The 19,499-nt window shown below is 38.4% G+C and overlaps 1 protein-coding gene across 2 annotated transcripts in view; it reads left to right on the forward strand.

Annotated features, from left to right (window-relative positions):
• Positions 1-4,262: 4,262 nt before the first annotated feature.
• Positions 4,263-19,499, forward strand: part of LOC117408586 (zinc finger and BTB domain-containing protein 5-like) — a 30,007-nt gene continuing 14,770 nt past the window's right edge. The window contains exons 1-2 of one of the 2 annotated variants that reach the window (XM_034013709.3): positions 4,263-4,499; positions 15,659-15,775. The gene's annotated coding sequence lies outside the window, so the exon portion shown is untranslated. The remainder of the gene's footprint in view (positions 4,500-15,658; positions 15,776-19,499) is intronic. The other variant, XM_034013708.3, reaches the window with a different exon arrangement.

Below are 19,499 nucleotides of genomic sequence, written 5' to 3' on the forward strand. Positions count from 1 at the left end.
TACAAGTCCTTCATGGGCTGAATACAAAAAACTGTTTTTGATAATTGATAATTGATTTGTAATCAATTATTCTACCTTTTTAAGTACCTGAAATATCCTTTTCTTTTTTCTTTTTTCATATATATATATATATATATATATATATATATATATATATATATATATATATACACTACCGGTCAAAAGTTTTAGAACACCCCCATTTTTCCAGTTTTTATTGAAATTTAAGCAGTTCAAGTCCAGTGAATAACCAGAACTGGTACAAAGGTAAGCGGTAAACTGCCAGAGGTTAAAAAAAAGTTTAGGTTACCAAAAACTGAAAAATAATGTACATTTCAGAGTTATACAAAAAGGCCTTTTTCAGGGAACAAGTAATGGGTTAACAACTTACAGCTGTTCTGCAGCAATGGAAGTAAATTAAGCCTTGAAAGTTGATGCTAACAATTCCTACAGGTGTCCCAACTTTTGTTGATTACTTACAAACCCTCTGTCTGTATAAAAGCAGTGTTGGAACAGACTGTGTTACTACACCCTCTTAAGCATTATTTGGACAGTATTGTACTGCAGGAAGTAGTATATTGCTCTCATAATGATGAGAAAAAGGCAATTAACAAAGGAAGACAGACAGACCATTTTAACCCTTAAAAGTGTAGGTCTTTCCTTTAGAGAAATTGCAAAGAAAGCCAAGGTGTCAGTGAGTACAGTTTCCTACACCATCAAAAGGCACTTGGAAACTGGAGGAAACTCTGACAAGAAGAGGTCTGGCAGACCCAAAGCCACAACAGAATCAGAAGACAAGTTTCTGAGAGTCAACAGCTTGCATGATAGGCGGCTCACAGGACAACAGCTTCAAGCACAGCTTAACACTGGTCGAAGTAAGCAAGTCTCAGTTTCAACTGTGAAGAGAAGACTTCGAGCTGCAGGTTTGACAGGTTGAGAAGCAGTAAGAAAGCCATTGCTAAGATGGCAAAATAAGAAAAAGAGGCTTGCCTGGGCCATGAAGCACTGCCAGTGGACTACTGAAGACTGGAAGAAGGTCTTATGGACCGATGAATCAAAATTTGAAATCTTCGGTTCATCACGCAGGGTTTTTGTACGCCGTCGAGTAGCCGAAAGGATGGTTCCTCGGTGTGTGACACCAACTGTCAAACACGGAGGAGGAAGTGTGATGGTCTGGGGCTCTTTTGCTGGATCCAGAGTTGGCGACTTGCACAGACTGAGTGGCACCCTGAACCAAAACTGCTACCACAGCATTTTGCAGCGCCATGCAATACCCTCTGGTATACGCCTAGTTGGTCAGGGGTTCATCCTACAGCAAGATAATGACCCAAAACATACCTCCAGCCTATGTCAGAACTACCTAAAAAGAAAAGAACAAGACGGTAGGCTTCAAATCATGGAATGGCCAGCACAGTCTCCAGACTTAAACCCCATCGAGCTTGTTTGGGATGAACTGGACAGAAGGGTGAAAGCAAAGCAACCTACAAGTGCAACACATTTGTGGGAACTTCTGCAACAGTGTTGGGAAGAACTTTCCGAACAATATTTGATTTCCATTGTAGAAAGAATGCCACGAGTGTGTTCGGCTGTTATATCTGCAAAAGGTGGCTACTTTGATGAGTCAAAAATTTAGATTAAATTTTGTTAAACAAAACGATTCCATGATTTCTTTTTTATCTCCAATTGTTTATTTGTTCTATGCTTTAATTTCAGAGTACATTAGACATTAAACTGTGTAAATTTCAATAAAAACTGGAAAAATTGAGGTGTTCTAAAACTTTTGACCGGTAGTGTATATATATATATATATGTGTGTGTGTGTGTGTGTGTGTGTATGTGTGTCACAATTGTGAGTCAGAGTGAAATAGTTATTTTGAAAAGCCCAGTTTTCTAGTATTAAGTTTTGAAAGTAGGTCTGCTTTCAGCTAGTACAAAGCACTACATATTATAAGTGATTCAATGAAGTTACAAAATAAATGTTTACAAATTGTTCTTGTTACAAAAAAAAACCCAACAATATTTCAGTAGGTTTGAGTAATTCAATTAGAATGTATGACAATTGTTCTTGTTACACTGTTGAACACTGTTTGAGTATTAAAGAGATAGATTATATATATATATATATATATATATATATATATATATATATATATATATATATATATATATATATATATATAACCTTATTGAATAAAGATACCCAGTTTTTAAATGAAATACAACGTGTTGTTGTTTATTTGTTATTAAATAAAATACGCAAAATGTTACTTCTGACCCCGACCACTGTTACAACTGCCCCCGGCCATGGGGTCAATTGTAACGTGGGACTCCTTGAATTTGAAGCAACACTGTGGTCTTTACAGTACCTCTACAAACATGAAAACTGTGGGAATTGGTAACAGACAGGTGTAAGTTGTTTGTATCAAAAATGGGAAAACCAGCTCAAATGGTCTCGGAGTTATGACGCAAAATGTAAAAACTGTTACAATCTGTCCCCGGTCTCCCCTAGGTTACAACTTTCGGTTTCTATAAAATAAAAGCATTTAGAATCTCACTTGAGCAACGCATAAACCTTCAACATATTACATGTAGGTTTAATGTTAGACTAATGCATAACTTATTAGTCTTGTGCACCTTTAAGATTCAGGTAATGCAGAAGTGTAGTCTCGTCCCATTAGATAGGCTACAGACGGAGCTCTTCAGCGCGGCAGCATATGGTGATTGAGGAGCTGAATCAGTGTTGAAATCTCGCTGTCGAGAAGCACGATGCGAGAAAGCTGGCTGCCCTTATGTCAGCCATCTGTGAAGATTTATTCATTTGTGGTCTTTTATTATGTTTAGAAAGGCATTATGTATCGTAATGAGTGGTGTTGAGACCGGTGAATATTTTATTAACCTTTGTACACATTTTGCCAGTGTTATTTAAATTGAATGATTCAAATATCGAATTTTAAGGCAGAACCCCCCTCGATTTTTTTTTATGTTAAAAACCGATTAGTTTACATGAAGACATTCTGATAGTATTAACATGTTTCCAACCATCATACCCTGATCCTCTTTAAACTATTTAAATATTTAAAATGTTTCAGAAGATTCTATCTGGCTTGGCATGTACCAATAATATTTCTTCAACTGGCTGTATGCTATTAGTGTGTAGGCTATATTGTGGTCATTTTGAGGACTTGAAAGAGCTGAGTGCCTTTGCTATTGTATTGTGCTTGACTGTGCTTGTCAAAGGATAGCAGTGTGCCATCCTGAGATGTCCTGCAGTGTGTTGATGCCATGCTTTCTATTTTAAATGTCTTTGTTCTCCAGTTTTAAATTATTGTTTAATCCTAAAAAAAAATGTAATCATTATATCAGACATTTAGTGTATGCAAAATACAATTTATTTTAAATATTTAAACAACTTCTTGGGGGACCAGGATATGTGAATAGTCAGATTATTTTCCCAAATGGTTTCATGTGATGGGTACATCCTGCATTAACATTTTTTTAAATCCAGTACTGCACCGAATATAGCCTTGCAGTCAAATAATATTTCTCAAGAACAGGCAAGGATAGCCCTCCTAGTTTAGAGCGTGAGAGTCTCTCTTTCTTATTCTGGGCTGGGAACCTTCCATAGACAATCTACCCAACAGTGACAGCATATGCTCCACTATTAATTATAATTATTATACTGATTATTGGTAGCCTAAAACTTAGTTCCAATCTCCACATAATATAATTATTTAAATGCAAATAAAGATTTTCCCATCCAACTAACAGTATGATTTTTCATGGACCTGGCTCCCCAAATAATATCTATAGACCAACGTCTTCATCTTTTTAGGTATAAAATTTACTTCACTGGCACGGTAAATGTGAAAAGTTACCCAGTGGTTTTGCCCTGGAGACAAAACTCCTTGCGGGTAGGAAAATGTGTACCATTGCTCGACATTGGTTAAACCTATAGAGTTCACAAACTATTTTCTGTAGGAGTTGAACCCTGAATATATATATCAAGACTGCTTCTCGCACGCGAAGCCCTCGTAGATGGTCAAATATGTAAGCTTGCCTCGCACAATGAGGCTCCCCTGGGTCCTAAACCGTGATAGAAACCAACGGGAATTGCAGAGTTACCACAGACCGTACTTGACTTTTGCAGAAATGAACGGTTTGCTGACATAAAAGGGTTTAACAGTAGAGTTTGGAGCAAATTACGGGATACACGCTGTCCCAGGAGTTGTCTGGGAGACAGTCCAAAAAACGGGGTGTCCCGGCAAATAAGGGAGAGTTGACAGTTCTCGTTCTAAAATAGATACACAGACGTCACTTGCCTGGGACAGTGCTTTCCCGTTCCGGTCGTTGTGGCTGATTTGCAGGAAGAGGAGGAGGAGAAGGAAAGCTTGGGTTTTCGTGAAAGGTTCAGGAAGACTTATCTCTGCAGGAGGGACTCAAAAGAGACACAGGGAGCCTTATTTCTATGCTAGAGGAAAAGATTGTCCCAATAATATCAGGTGAGAGTACGACTAATTTTCTTAATTAGCTAAGAAGTAAATAATAATAATTTGGTGTGCTATCTCTCTGAGTCTCCGTAGTCCTTGTAATATGCGCAGGCGTTGGACTATAAAAAGCATATTGAAAACAGACTGGGACAAGGCTGCAATTTAAAAATGAATTTGATTTTTTGTATAAATTGACAAAATCCGTTTGCAAACCGCCGTTATTATACAGGTGTACAGTTCAGTAAGTTTGGGCTTGAGCTGATGTGTTTCACGTGGTCTGTTGGGATGAGATTTCAGCAGCAAGATACGGTGGTTCTTTTGTTTTGGCTAGTGACGTGTGTGTCATCAAACAGGGCTGGCTGGCTGGCTGGGGGCGGTGGGGACGAGACATATCGGATTTTTCTTTTCTAAAATGCAAGCGGTAATTTTTTGGAATACCTGTGTCTTTTGGTAGAATGGGATAGATATCGCCAATCAGCAGCAGGCTAGTCATGTTTGTGTTTGAAATTCCGTGGTAGCGAAAAAGGCAAGGCCAATTATTAAAGAGCTCAGGTGGATTTAGTTGCATTGTTTTCGATTCATTCTCTTTGCAAAATCCACAGGGGATTGGGGTGTATTTCCCCAATAATCTCTTTCAACGTTTCTTTTTTTCTGCCTCTTGGGTTTTTCCTGAATGTTTTTTATTACATTTTGTCATGGTTTAGCTAATAGAATTGGTCAATTACAGAAACTTTTTTTTAACGTTTTAATACGAATGCTGACGTTACGTTGAATGAACTGCAGCAGTATGATTGATTGGCAAATGATTCCCCAACAGTTACCGATTTCAAGTTTGTTAAGTAAGTAACTTGAACTTTGCAACTGTTTAAGTGCTGAAAACAATTTAAAAGGTCTAATTAAGCACATGATAAGTTCAATTAAGAGTTTAAGTAGTGCGGGGCAGCAGTGTGGAGTAGTGGTTAGGGCTCTGGACTCTTGACCAGAGGGTCGTGGGTTCAATCCCCGGTCGGGGACCCTGCTGTTGTACCCTTGGGCAAGGTACTTTACCTAGATTGCTCCAGTAAAAACCCCACTGTATAAATGGGTAATTGTATGTAAAAAAAATAATGTGATATCTTGTAACAATTGTTGGATAAGGGCGTCTGCTAAGAAATAAATAAATAATAATAATAATAATAATAATAAGTAATTCAGAGCTCAGTTGGAATGAAAACCAGCAGACACAGTGGGTCCCAGGACCAGGATTGGAAACCATGGTTAGGTTGAGAGCCGGAGTCGGAGCTGGGTTCCGGAGCATATCCACTGTTTTCTGCCTAACACGTTTTTATTTATTTATTTATTATTTTTTACAACAAACCTTACTGAATTATTCAGTTTAAACATTTGAGTAAAACAACAAAAAAGTATATACCGTAAAACTTTAAATAGCCTAAACACCCCTGCGTTGATTTACAATATTTGCCAGTAGCCCCAGCGCCTATTGGAGACTCGGCGTTTATTATGTAAGCTCTCTAACATCTGCAAATACTTCAAATGCAATCATGAAAAAGCTGCCTGCACAGCTTATAGAAACGACATAAGTAAATTACAACATTCCAGCAACTTAATTAAAAGGTTGTGTAAGTGACGAGGCTGTACTCGCAGGCTTTTAGTACATAAATGTATTTGTCAAAGTTGAAGAAGTAGCCTTGAATTTAACTGGTTAAATCACGTTGGGCCAGCGATTTCTCTGCAGGTACCTAGCGAGGGGCACCCCATCTGCAATGGAAAGAAGGTATTATTAGTACTGTCCAGTTACAACTATATACATATTTTGACAGGAAAAAAACGCTAAAGCACTTTAGATAGTAACAGACACCAATGCATGTAACCATTTACATAAAACTCAAAAATAGCTAAAAATAAGCACCAAAAAATACAATTAATAAACCCGAAAAACAAAAGCCCTAATAATAATATAATGCGCATCATACTGAATGTTCCAGCCAACACACACACACACACACGGCTGTACAGCGAGATTACCAATTTGTTTTTCAACAGCGATAGAGACCCTGAGGATGAATGATAAAACTGAATTTAATTTATTTTAAAAAGGTACCTGTAATGCATACAAGGTTTTTTTAATGAATAACAGGGTTGTGTTTTAGTGTATTTGTACATTTTTTCTTAACAGTATTTCGTGCACTTGAGTCTTGCAATGAATATTCGTATTTTGCTCCTTTTCCAGCGTTCTTTATCAATGTACATGTTATAAAAACAAATTAATCACTTCTGCTTTGAGTTTGTGATAAAACTGGTACTTGTATTGTTTTATTGTTAATCTTTAAACAATTTAAAGCATTTTTGAGTGTGTTGTGTGTGGGCCAACAGTATGAACCCACTTACACACGAGGCTCAAGTTGTCTTCTTATTCGCCAGCTTCTTATTCGCAAGCTTTTAAGTGCATAAATCTATTCGTCTACGTTGAAGTAGCCTTGCATTTAAATGGTTAAATGACTTTTGCCTGCCGATTTCTCTGCCGGTACCTGACAAGGGGAAACCCCTCTGCAAGCTATACCTGTATTTAGCCCGGCCCAACGTGGTTTACTGAACAGCGAGTACACTTGCCACATATGCCAATCGCTCAGCTTCTTATTCTCTTTATGTATCTATGTTGAATAAGTAGCCTTGCATTTAACGGGTTAAACCACATTGGGTCGGCTTAAATACAAGTGTAGCTTAAGAGGGGTTGCCCCTCGCCAGGTGCCTGCAGAGAAATCGACGGCCCAAGGTGATTTAACCCTTTAAATGCAAGGCTTTTTCCAGTGAAGAAACTGTGCATTTGGCATATGTGGCATGTTTGCCCTCTGTTCTGCCTCAGTAAACCATGTTGGGCCGGGCTAAATACAAGTGGGGCTTGCGGGAGGGTTGCCCCTCGCCAGGTACCTGCAGAGAAATCAGCGGCCTGACATGATTTAACCCGTTAAATGCAAGGCTACTTATTCAACATAAATACATAAAGAGCGAATAAGAAGCTGAGCGGTTGGCATATCTGGCAAGTGTACTCGCTGTTCTGCCCCAGTAAACCACGTTTGCCCTGGCTAAATACAGGTATAGCTTGCAGAGGGGGTGCCCCTTGTTAGGTACCGGCAGAGAAATCAGCAGCCCAAAGTGATTTAACCCTTTAAATGCAATGCTTTTTCCAGCGAAGAAGCTGTGCAATTGGCATATGTGGCATGTTTGCCCTCTGTTCTGCCCCAGTAAACCACGTTGGGCTGGGCTAAATAAAAGTAAATAAAAAAAGCAAACTATGAAGGTATGAAACAGACTAACAGAAGTAGATTGGAGTAAAATAGAAAAAACATCCACAGAAAAAGGATGGCTGTTTTTTAAAAATGTAGTACTAGAGGCACAAAACAATTACATCCCAAAAGTAGACAAATCTAAATAAAACAAAATGGCCAAAATGGTTTAATAGATCAATTAAAAAAAATATTCAGCGAAAAAAGGCACTTTACAGAGCGTTTAAAAGGGGCCAAAAACAAAGCACACAGAAAGAGTACCTGGAACTGCAAACACAAGTCAAAAAGGAAGTTAGAAAGGCCAAGAGAGAGATAGAAATCAATATTGCTAAGGGGGCAAAAACCAATTCCAAAATATTTTTCCAATATTATAACGGCAAGAGAACATTCAAAGAGGAGGTTAAATGTCTAAGACACAAATGGCAAAATCATAGATGAAGAAAAAAAAATAGCAAATATATTAAATGATTTTCACAGGTTTTTACAAAGGAGGACATGGACAACATGCCCGACATGTCGACCTGTTCCTATCCAATTTTAAATAACTTTAGCAGAACAGAGGTAGAAGTGTTAAAGAGACTAGGAGCGCTTAAAATAAAAAAATCACCTGGGCCAGATGAGATCCTCCCAGTAGTACTCAAAGAAATGAAAGAAGTTATTTACAAACCGCTAACCAAGATCATGCAACAGTCTCTCGACACAGGGGTTGTACCGACAGACTGGAAAATAGCAAACGTAATACCGATCCACAAAAAGGGAGACAAAACCGAACCAGGTAACTACAAACCAATAAGCCTGACTTCTATTATATGTAAACTTATGGAAACTATAATAAGATCGAAAATGGAAAATTACCTATATGGTAACAATATCGTGGGAGACAGCCAGCATGGTTTTAGGAAAGGGAGATCGTGTAACTAACCTACTTGACTTTTTTGAGGATGCAACATTGAAAACGGATAACTGCAAGGCATACGACATGGTTTATTTAGATTTCCAGAAAGCTTTTGACAAAGTCCAGCATTAAAGATGAATTCTAAAACTGAACGCAGTAGGGATTCAAGGAAACGCATGCACATGGATTAGGGAGTGGTTAACAGGTAGAAAACAGAAAGTACTGATTAGAGGAGAAACCTCAAAATGGAGTGAGGTAACCAGTGGTGTACCACAGGGATCAGTATTAGGTCCTCTGCTATTCCTAATCTACATTAATGATGTAGATTCTGGTATAGTAAGTAAACTCGTTAAATTTGCAGACGACACAAATAGGAGGAGTGGCAAACACTGTTGAAGCAGCAAAGGTCATTCAAAATGATCTAGACAGCATTTAGAATTGGGCAGACACATGGCAAATGAAATTTAATACAGAAAAGTGTAAAGTATTGCATGCAGGCAATAAAAATGTGCATTATAAATATCATATGGGAGATAGTGAAATTGAAGAAGGGAACTATGAAAAAGACCTAGGACTTTGTCTAGATGAAGACATTTCTGAGTCAACAATGTGGGGAAGCTATAAAAAGGCTAACAAGATGCTCGGATATATTGTGAGAAGTGTTGAATTTATGTTAAAACTCTACAATGCATTAGTAAGACCTCACCTAGAATATTGTGTTCAGTTCTGGTCACCTCGTTCCAAAAAGGATATTGCTGCTCTAGAAAGAGTGCAAAGAACAGCAACCAGAATTATCCTGGGTTTAAAAGGCATGTCGTATGCAGACAGGCTAAAAGAATTCAATCTATTCAGTCCTGAACAAAGAAGACTACGCGGCGATCTGATTCAAACATTCAAAATCCTAAAAGGTATAGACAATGTCAACCCAGGGGACTTCTTTGACCTGAAAAAAGAAACAAGGACCAGGGGTCACAAATGGAGATTAGATAAAGGGGCATTCAGAACAGAAAATAGGAGGCACTTTTTTACACAGAGAATTGTGAGGGTCTGGAACCAACTCCGAGGTAATGTTGTTGAAGCTGACACCCTGGGATCCTTCAAGAAGCTGCTTGATGAGATTCTGGGATGAATAAGCTACTAAAAACCAAACGAGCAAGATGGGCTGAATGGCCTCCCGGGATAATTCTGGTTGCTGTTCTTTGCACTCTTTCTAGAGCAGCAATATCCTTTTTGGAACGAGGTGACCAGAACTGAACACAATATTCTAGGTGATGTCTTACTATTGCATTGTAGAGTTTTAACATTACTTCCCTTGATTTAAATTCAACACTTCTCACAATATATCCGAGCATCTTGTTAGCCATTTTTATAGCTTCCCCACATTGTCTAGATGAAGACATTTCTGAGTCAACATAAACTCCTAGGTCTTTTTCATAGTTCCCTTCTTCAATTTCACTATCTCCCATATGATATTTATAATGCACATTTTTATTGCCTGCGTGCAGTACTTTACACTTTTCTCTATTAAATTTCATTTGCCATGTGTCTGCCCAATTCTGAATGCTGTCTAGATAATTTTGAATGACCTTTGCTGCTTCAACAGTGTTTGCCACTCCTCCTATTTTTGTGTCATCTGCAAATTTAACAAGTTTGCTTACTATACCAGAATCTAAATCATTAATAGATTGGGAATAGCAGAGGACCTAATACTGATCTCTGTGGTACACCACTGGTTACCTCACTCCATTTTGAGGTTTCTCCTCTAATCAGTACTTTCTGTTTTCTACCTGTTAACCACTCCCTATTCCATGTCCTTGAATCCCTACTGCGCTCAGTTTGAGAATTAATCTTTTGTGCGAGACTTTGTCAAAAGCTTTCTGGAAATCTAAATAAACCATGTCGTATGCCTTGCAGTTAGGCCTATCCGTTTTCAATGTTGCATCCTCAAAAAAGTCAAGTAGGTTAGTTAGACATGATCTCCCTTTCTGAAAATCATGCTGGCTGTCTCCCAGGATATTGTTACCATATAGGTAATTTTCCATTTTCGATCTTATAGTTTCCATAAGTTTACATATAATAGAAGTCAGGCTTATTGGTCTGTAGTTACCTGGTTCGGTTTTGTCTCCCTTTTTGTGGATTGGTATTACGTTTGCTATTTTCCAGTCTGCCGGTACAACCCCTGTGTCAAGAGACTGTTGCATGATCTTGGTTAGCGGTTTATAAATAACTTCTTTCATTTCTTTGAGTACTATTGGGAGGATCTCATCTGGCCCAGGGGATTTGTTTATTTTAAGAGCTCCTAGTCCCTTTAACACTTCTGCCTCTGTTATGCTAAAGTTATTTAAAACTGTGGGGCATGTTGTCCGTGTCCTCCTTTGTAAAAACCTGTAAAAAGTAATCATTTAATATATTTGCTATTTTTTTTTTCTTCATCTATGATTTTGCCATTTGTGTCTCTTAGATTTAACCTCCTCTTTGAATGTCCTCTTGCTGTTATAATACTGGAAAAACATTTTGGAATTGGTTTTAACCCCCTTAGCAATATTGATTTCTATCTCTCTCTTGGCCTTTCTAACTTCCTTTTTGACTTGTGTTTGCAGTTCCAAGTACTCTTTCTGTGTACTTTGTTTTTGGTCCCTTTTAAATGCTCTGTAAAGTGCCTTTTTTCACTGAATTTATTTTTAATGGATCTATTAAACCATTTTGGCCATTTTGTTTTAGATTTAGATTTGTCTACTTTTGGGATGTAATTGTTTTGTGCCTCTAGTACTACATTTTTAAAGGCACAAAACAATTACATCCCAAAAGTAGACAAATCTAAATGCGAGCAACTATGAAGGCTTCCATCCAAGCAGTTATCGTGAAATTTAAGTGCACTGGTTATTATAGATGAAACGTTGTCATCACAATTGTGCTAACTGTCAATTTTGGCACAAATATGCGAAGACTTGAAAATTGCCTGAAATTCATTAAATCCTAGATGGCTGCCACACCATGTGACCAAAGGCCACCACATTGACCATGGCACAACATCCCATAGTCCTCTACATCCATGTCAAATTTTGGTGCAGCCTATAAGAAGTTATAGGCAGTTTTATAGACAGTTGCATATGTTGATGTCATGCATCACCGTTTGACCTTTAGGAGAGGTATGAGGTCGCGGGCAATGACATTTTTTCATAGAGCACATATGACTTCCTATACGTGTTCGATTATAACTATGACCCTGTCGGCATGCCCTAGGAGTTAAAATTTCAACGTAAATTCTAATATGGCCACCGCGCCGTGAGCAATCGGTTTCAATCTTCAGCAGTTATTACTTTGCAATGGTCTGTGCAATTGTGTTGACATTGAAGGGCATAAGTACAATGGTGTTCTTGTTATGGGTTGCAAACGTGTTTTTACAGTTATCAATATGGCCGCCAAACCATGTGACCAAAATGTGTCATTTTCATATCCCCAGTAGTTCACATGAGTCTCTATGGTCATATAAAGCTTATGACTGTAGTGTATTGCACCTTGGATTTATGCACGAATGTATGAAAATAGAGCCGCCGTGAAACGGTTATTTGCGTGCCACCACCATGTTTTGTAACGAAAAAGCGTGGATTTTACAAACGGTAGAAAGGACCTGGTCATTAACATGCGTGCCAATTTAGGTGTCGATTGACATTGCGGTTTAAGACAAGAAGATTGTTGAATATTTGGCGCCAATCCAGCATAGCGGGCAAAGTAATTGTTCAATCGACCTCGATTTGAACATATGTTTTTTATAGGTCATTGCTGCACTCTCTGCTGTCATTGTCATAGTTCCACCTTAAGTTGTTTTTAACCCTTTGCGGTCCTATGTCGGACCTGGTCCGACATTGCAATTATTCCTATCCTGTCCATTGTTGGACCTTGTCCGACATCATCAAAAAAAATGCAAAAAACGGGTTTCTTGTTGTTTTTTCTCTGGAAAAAGCAGAGAAAACCATTCAATGGCCGAGTGAGACCGATAGGAGCCGAGACAAGTCCAAAAAAACAAAAAAAAACGGCGTATCTCATGAATGGTCATACTTGCGCCTGGCATCGGATAGGGGCGGCCATAAGGAAACAAGCTGGCTGTTACTGAATCAGCGCACAGAGAATATCACGGACATTTGCAGAGCTTTTTTGAGGTGTTATAGTAATAAAATAATGACTTGGATCGCATTATTGAGGAGTTTGGTGATAAAACGAGTGATCAGGAGATGATTGATCGGTATGTACGACTATTATTATTATTATTATTTATTATTATTATTATTATTATTATTATTATTATTATTATTATTGATATAGCATAGGTGAAAGCTATAGCGAACGAAAGGGTGGGGCGGGGCTGGAGGTGCCTAGTGAGTGCTTTGTTGATATGCAGGTCCTTTTAAACCCATTTGACTGTGGAAAATAATACTTTTAAACAGCGCGTCAAATTAACTGTGCGTGTGAAAATAAATTGGACCTGACGCACCTGACACGCACTTAATAAGTGGACTGCAAAGGGTTAACGGCAAGAGTTTTGAAAAATTCCCAAAATTTCCACGAGATCCAAGATGGCGGTTGAACCATGTGACTTTTTCATTCGGGGACGCCAGTCTGGTTGTCCAGCCATAGGCATCTACTTACGTATGCGTTTTCATAACTCTGCGATGATGTTTGTGCGGAATAATAATAATAATAATAATAACTAGAGTTGTGAGCAACTTTACGGCTTCCAAGCAGTTAGTGTGAAATTTAAGCACATTGGTTGTTATAGATGAAACGTTGTCACAAATCATTTTGGACACAGCTGACTGTGTTAGATGATCAATGCTGAAATCTCACTGGCCCACAGCAGCCATGTTTTGTACTGTAGCAACTTCCCTTGAAAAAACGTAAAATATAATAATACTTAGATCATTTATGCTCATTTTGGCTTCAATTAGAACTCTGGATGTTATATAACAACCATCTGCAGTCAATAAGAAATTATGGGAAGTCTTACAGCCAGCTTTAAATTTGACCTTTAGCAGAACTTAACCATACTATATAAACCTATTTATGCATTACACATTACACTACTTGCATTACCTATAGTGCTCATATAAACACACCAGTTTTGTAAAACAAGTTGCATCTAATAAATTACAAACATACTTTTTTCTATACCTTGCTATATTTTTTTCATACCTTGCAGGCTTTTCCATGTTAACAGCTGTCCCCAGTGGTGGGAATGTGTAATTTCAGGGTGAAAAATTTGGACAAACTGGCGTGTCACCCATATTGATTGCTCATGGCGGTCATGTTTGTTGATGTAGGAACTTTTCCTGACTAACTTTTTTAGAGGACAGTACAAAGATAACATATACCCAAGATTCATGTCACTCAGCCAAAGGGCTCAGCAGTTGTTGTTTAAGTGTTTTACACAAAATCCAACATAGCTTCCACACCATGTGACTGATCCGTTTTTCCTTATGTAGAATCAGTCGTGGACATGAGCACACTATGTACAAAATTTTTCACAGCTGTACTATTTACCGTTCATGAGAAGAAGACTTTTGAATATTGTCCAAACTTTTCATTAAATCCAAGATGGCTGCCCCACCATGTGACCAAAGGCCACCATGTTGACTATGGCACAACATCCTATAGTCCTCTCCATCCGTGTCAAATTTCGTGCGTTTTGGTGCAGCCGATAAGAAGTTATACGTAGTTTTATAGCCAGTTGCGTATGTTGATGCATGGACGCCATGATTTTCACAGTAGCAACTTCCCTTGAACAAGCGTAACAGATGACCATACTGAGTTGTTTTATTCCAATTTTTGTTTCAATCAGATAAGCGGTTTCAGAGAAGATGATGTTTGAATTTTGATGATTTTATATTTTTATGGTAATTTTATGTCATTAATCAATGTGGTTGCCAAACCACAGAACCAATCAGCTTCATATTAACAACAGTTAATCATGGACCTCAACATGTATAGCAATTTTCAGAACTCTGCAATAAGCGGTTTCCAATACATAGGCGTTTTAACAAATTCAGCAAAATCCAATATGGCTGCCGAACCATGTGACTTGAGCAAATTTGCTGAATATCACCGACTATCATCCATAGGCATCTACCAGTGTACCGAATTTCGTGAGTTTTTTAGCATGTTTTGGCAGAAAAAAATAAAATAAATAATAATCCTAACAAAAACAATAGGCTTCCCCAGCCTACGGCTTGGAAGCCAAATAATAATAGGCTAAAAGAATTGAATCTATTCAGTCTTGAACAAGAAGACTACGCGGTAATCTGATTCAAGCATTCAAAATCCTAAAAGGTATAGACAATGTCAACCCAGGGGTCTTCTTTGACCTGAAAAAAGAAACAAGGACCAGGGGTCACAAATGGAGATTAGATAAAGGGGCATTCAGAACAGAAAATAGGAGGCACTTTTTTACACAGAGAATTGTGAGGGTCTGGAACCAACTCCCCCGTAATGTTGTGAAGCTGACACCCTGGGATCCTTCAAGAAGCTGCTTGATGAGATTCTGGGATCAATAAGCTACTAAGAACCAAACAAGCAAGATGGGCTGTATTTTCTTTTAATTTTTAATGTGGCCTAACCCTTGTCCATCAAATAAAGATGACACCCTCTTCTTGCAACTTACAGAAATAATAATAATAATAATAATCGTATAATAATAATTAATCAATTAGACTAGGGGGTGAACTTTGCATCACAGCCCGCTGCTGCAGAGTCACTTACATTAGGACCTTGGTTTTACATCTCATCTGAAGGACTTCAAGGAAAGCAACTGCAGCAGCGCAGATACATGTCAACAAACCATATACATTTTATTAATGGACGACGGTCGATCGATATTTGGGTTTTTATAAATATCGGTATCGGCCAAAACTTCACTGATATTTGGCCGATATTTTTGTTCTAATAAATTGCATGAAACAAAACGCAGACTGATAAGTTTTGTTTTCCCTGTGTATCAGCATTGCATTGCATTGCATTGCGGGGGTTGATGATGCCTAGCAGCAGCGGCACCCACAAGTCCTCATCACGAGTTCACCTGGGAGTTGTCGTAGAGCTTTCACAGGCAGAAACTAAAGGTAAGACCGTCTTCCAGTTAAGCATGAATTCGCTCCTACTGCTACACGATAAAGTAAATTAAATGTATAATTGTTTGAGCTGAACCTGCTGCTTTTCTTATTCAGTAAAATTACGCTAGAACTTCACTAAACATTGTTGCAGGTAAGCGTGTAATCGTTAGTTTTATCATTCTTTGTGGGCAATTTAAATTAGATTCCTTAGGTTACTTAATGTCTTCTGGTTCAAGTAACCTGAATTTCCCCCACCTCGTGTTTTTCGCACAACATTTTTTAAGAAAATGTAAAAATGCCTCCGTCTGTGAAGCTAAAACTCCGGGATGGGAACTGAAATGCATATTTAGCTTTTTCTTTTCATTCATTTTTTCTCCCGAACTCAACCGCTATTCTAATACAATTGCTCAGAGAAGTTTTTTTTTTTTTTTTTATTAACAAAATACATTTTTTTTCTCAAAAAGATAGGTGTCAGAATTATTGGCACCCCTACAGATTCCTATAAATAAAATCAAATAATTAAATCTGCATTAACATTCTACTTCTTTAAGTTCATCTGAGTCTTAAGGAACTGTATTGTGGCCTTCCATGGCTTCCTGTTTCACTGGGGGTATAAAAATGAGATAACACACATATGAAATCCATTTGTCATGCATCACCATGGGGAAAGGCAAAGAACTCACAAATGACAATAGACAAATGGTTGTTGACCTTCATAAATCAGGCAATGGGTACAAAACAATAGCTAAAAAACTAAATATACCACTTACCACTATTAGGGCAATAATTAAGAAGTTCAAAACCACTGGAACAGTGGTAAATTTGCCTGGTAGAGGACGCAAGTGTATCTTGCCCCCACGCACAATGAGGCAGATGATTCGGGAGGCAAAGGAAAATCCAAGGGCCACAGTTGGAGAATTACAGAACTTGGTTGCATTTTGGGGTCACCAAGTCTCCAAATCTACAATTGGACGCCACCTCCATGCCAATAGGCTATTTGGAAGGGTTGCCAGAAAAAAGCCTTTATTGAGAGCAACCAACAAACGTAAGTGCCTGGAGTTTGCTAAACGGCATTGACACTTCGATTGGAACCGGGTGCTATGGTCAGATGAGATGAAAATAGAGCTCTTGGCCACGTACACCAGCGGTGGGTTTGGCGTTGAAAGAAGGATGCGTGTCCAGAAAAGAACCTCATACCTACTGTAAAATATGGTGGTGGATCTTTGATGTTATGGGGCTGTTTTGCTTCCACTGGTCCTGGGGCCCTTGTTAAGGTCAACAGCATCATGAACTCTACCCAGTACCAGGACATTTTAGCCAGAAACCTGGTTGCCTCTGCCAGGAGGCTGAAACTTGGCCACAAGTGGATCTTCCAGCAAGACAATGACCCCAAGCACACATCAAAATCCAGAAAGAAATGGTTAATTGACCACAAAATCAACATTTTGTAATGACCATTTCAGTCTCCGGACTTGGACCCCATTGAAAAAATGGTTTAAAATGAAGAGGGCAGTCCATAAGCGCAGACTGAAGGATATCAAGGATCTGGAAATATTCTGTATGGAGGAATGGTCTAAGATCCCTCCCAATGTGTTCTCCAATCTCATTAAACATTATAGAAAACGACTCAGTTATTCTTGCAACGGGAGGGTGCACAAAGTACTGAAAACAAGGGTGCCAATAATTGTGACAATTCACTTTTTTTGGAAGTAAATTTATAATTTGAGAAATGTGTAATTTTGGTTGATTCCATTGAATCTGAATCTCTGATTCAAACATTCAAAATCCTAAAAGGTATAGACAATGTTGACCCAGGGGTCTTTTTTGACCTGAAAAAAGAAACAAGGACCAGGGGTCACAAATGGAGATTAGATAAAGGGGTATTCAGAACAGAAAATAGGAGGCACTTTTTTACACAGAGAATTGAGGGTCTGGAACCAACTCCCCAGTAATGTTGTTGAAGCTGACACCCTGGGATCCTTCAAGAAGCTGCTTGATGAGATTCTGGGATCAATAAGCTACTAAGAACCAAACAAGCAAGATGGGCTGAATGGCCTCCTCTCGTTTGTAAACTTTCTTATGTTCTTCTTATGTTCTCTGCTCATTATAGAAAGACAACGTACATTGCCATGTTTAGCTTTCGCTAAAAACTATATAAACTAAAACTAAACAAGTAAAAGTAATTATAAAACAACAAATAATAATTTAAAACACATATTTATGTACTTGTAAAAGCTGAATGGCTTCCTGCGATTATATCTCAGCCTTCTAAACACCCACAGCTACAGACTGGAATTGCTACATGACACGCAATTGGATAAAAATGTCACCTGACCCTCCCCCAACTTTCATTGCACATTCCACAGTACTAGCACTGCTTTAGAGAATGAAACCTGAAACACTAGACTGAGAAACCAATCATAGAATAGAATGGGAAACTTGACGTACACAGGTACGGCATGGTACTGTAAGTGGGTTTTCAGTTGACGTACGCACGTACGTCATGGTGTTGAAGTGTTTAAACTCCAGCCAGTTTGACTGACAATCTTATCTTTTTTCTTCTTTCTTTATTTTTTTTTTCATTTAAACTTTCCCTTAACTAACATCGCTTACTTGTGCTGTTGTATCACTAGGACCCCATTCACACTTCGATTTTAGGCGGCCCAGGGCTGCCTTTTCTCATGTGGACGCTTCAAAAAAGAAAAGGCAGCCCAGGGCCAGCATAGATTTAGGCCACCATTTCGACACAGTGCTGTGAAAGTATTTGCCCCCCTGTCTTATTTTCTACATTTTTCACATTGTATTTGGTCAGATTTTTTTGTGTTGTAGTAGTATATAGAGGGAGTCTGAGAGAAGAAAGTTTGGTGCTTCTTTCATTTGTTTTGTGTGCAAGGTAATCAAACATGCAATCTTCAGGTGTGAAAAAGTTATTGCCCCCTAGTTAACTCAACCCAATTAACCCTTTGCAGTCCATTTATTAAGTGCGTGTCAGTCGCGTCAGGTCCAATTTATTTTCACATGCGCAGTTAATTTTATACGCGCTGTTTAAAAGTATTTTTTTTCCCACAGTCAAATGGTTTTAAAAGGCCCTGCATATCAACAAAGCACTCACTAGGCATCTCCAGCCCCGCCCCACCCTTTCGTTCACTATAGCTTTCACATATGCTAATAAATAAATAAATAATATAATAATATATTATTATTATTGTTATTATTATTATTAATAGTCGTACATACCGATCAATCATCTCCTGATCACTCGTTTTATCACCAAACGCCTCAATAATGCGATCCAAGTCATTATTCTTTTACTATAACATCTCAAAAAAGCTCTGCAAATGTCTGTGATATTCTCTGAGAGCTGATTCAGCAGCAGCCAGGGGCAAGTTTGACTCTTCATGAGATACAGCCCTTTTTTTTCCGGCTTGTCTCAGTTCCTGTCCCTCCCACTCGGCCATTGAATGGTTTTCTCTGCTTTTTCTGGAGAAAAAACGACTAAAAACCCATTTTTTGCGTCTTTTTGATGATGATAGGAATAATTGCAATGTCGGACCAGGTCCGACAATGGACCGCAAAGGGTTAAAGGGATAATTAGAGTCAGCTGTTTGAGTACTTTGGTCAACAACCAGGCCTGATTTGGGCCAGCCCTGCCCAATATAAATCTGACTAACTTTGGCCTTTACCATCAGAGTGAAGTTGTCAGCACACAGGTTCTAGAGGCCACGAACAAAAG

The sequence above is a fragment of the Acipenser ruthenus genome, chromosome 2 (assembly GCF_902713425.1).
Source record: "Acipenser ruthenus chromosome 2, fAciRut3.2 maternal haplotype, whole genome shotgun sequence".
Lineage (NCBI taxonomy): Eukaryota > Metazoa > Chordata > Actinopteri > Acipenseriformes > Acipenseridae > Acipenser > Acipenser ruthenus.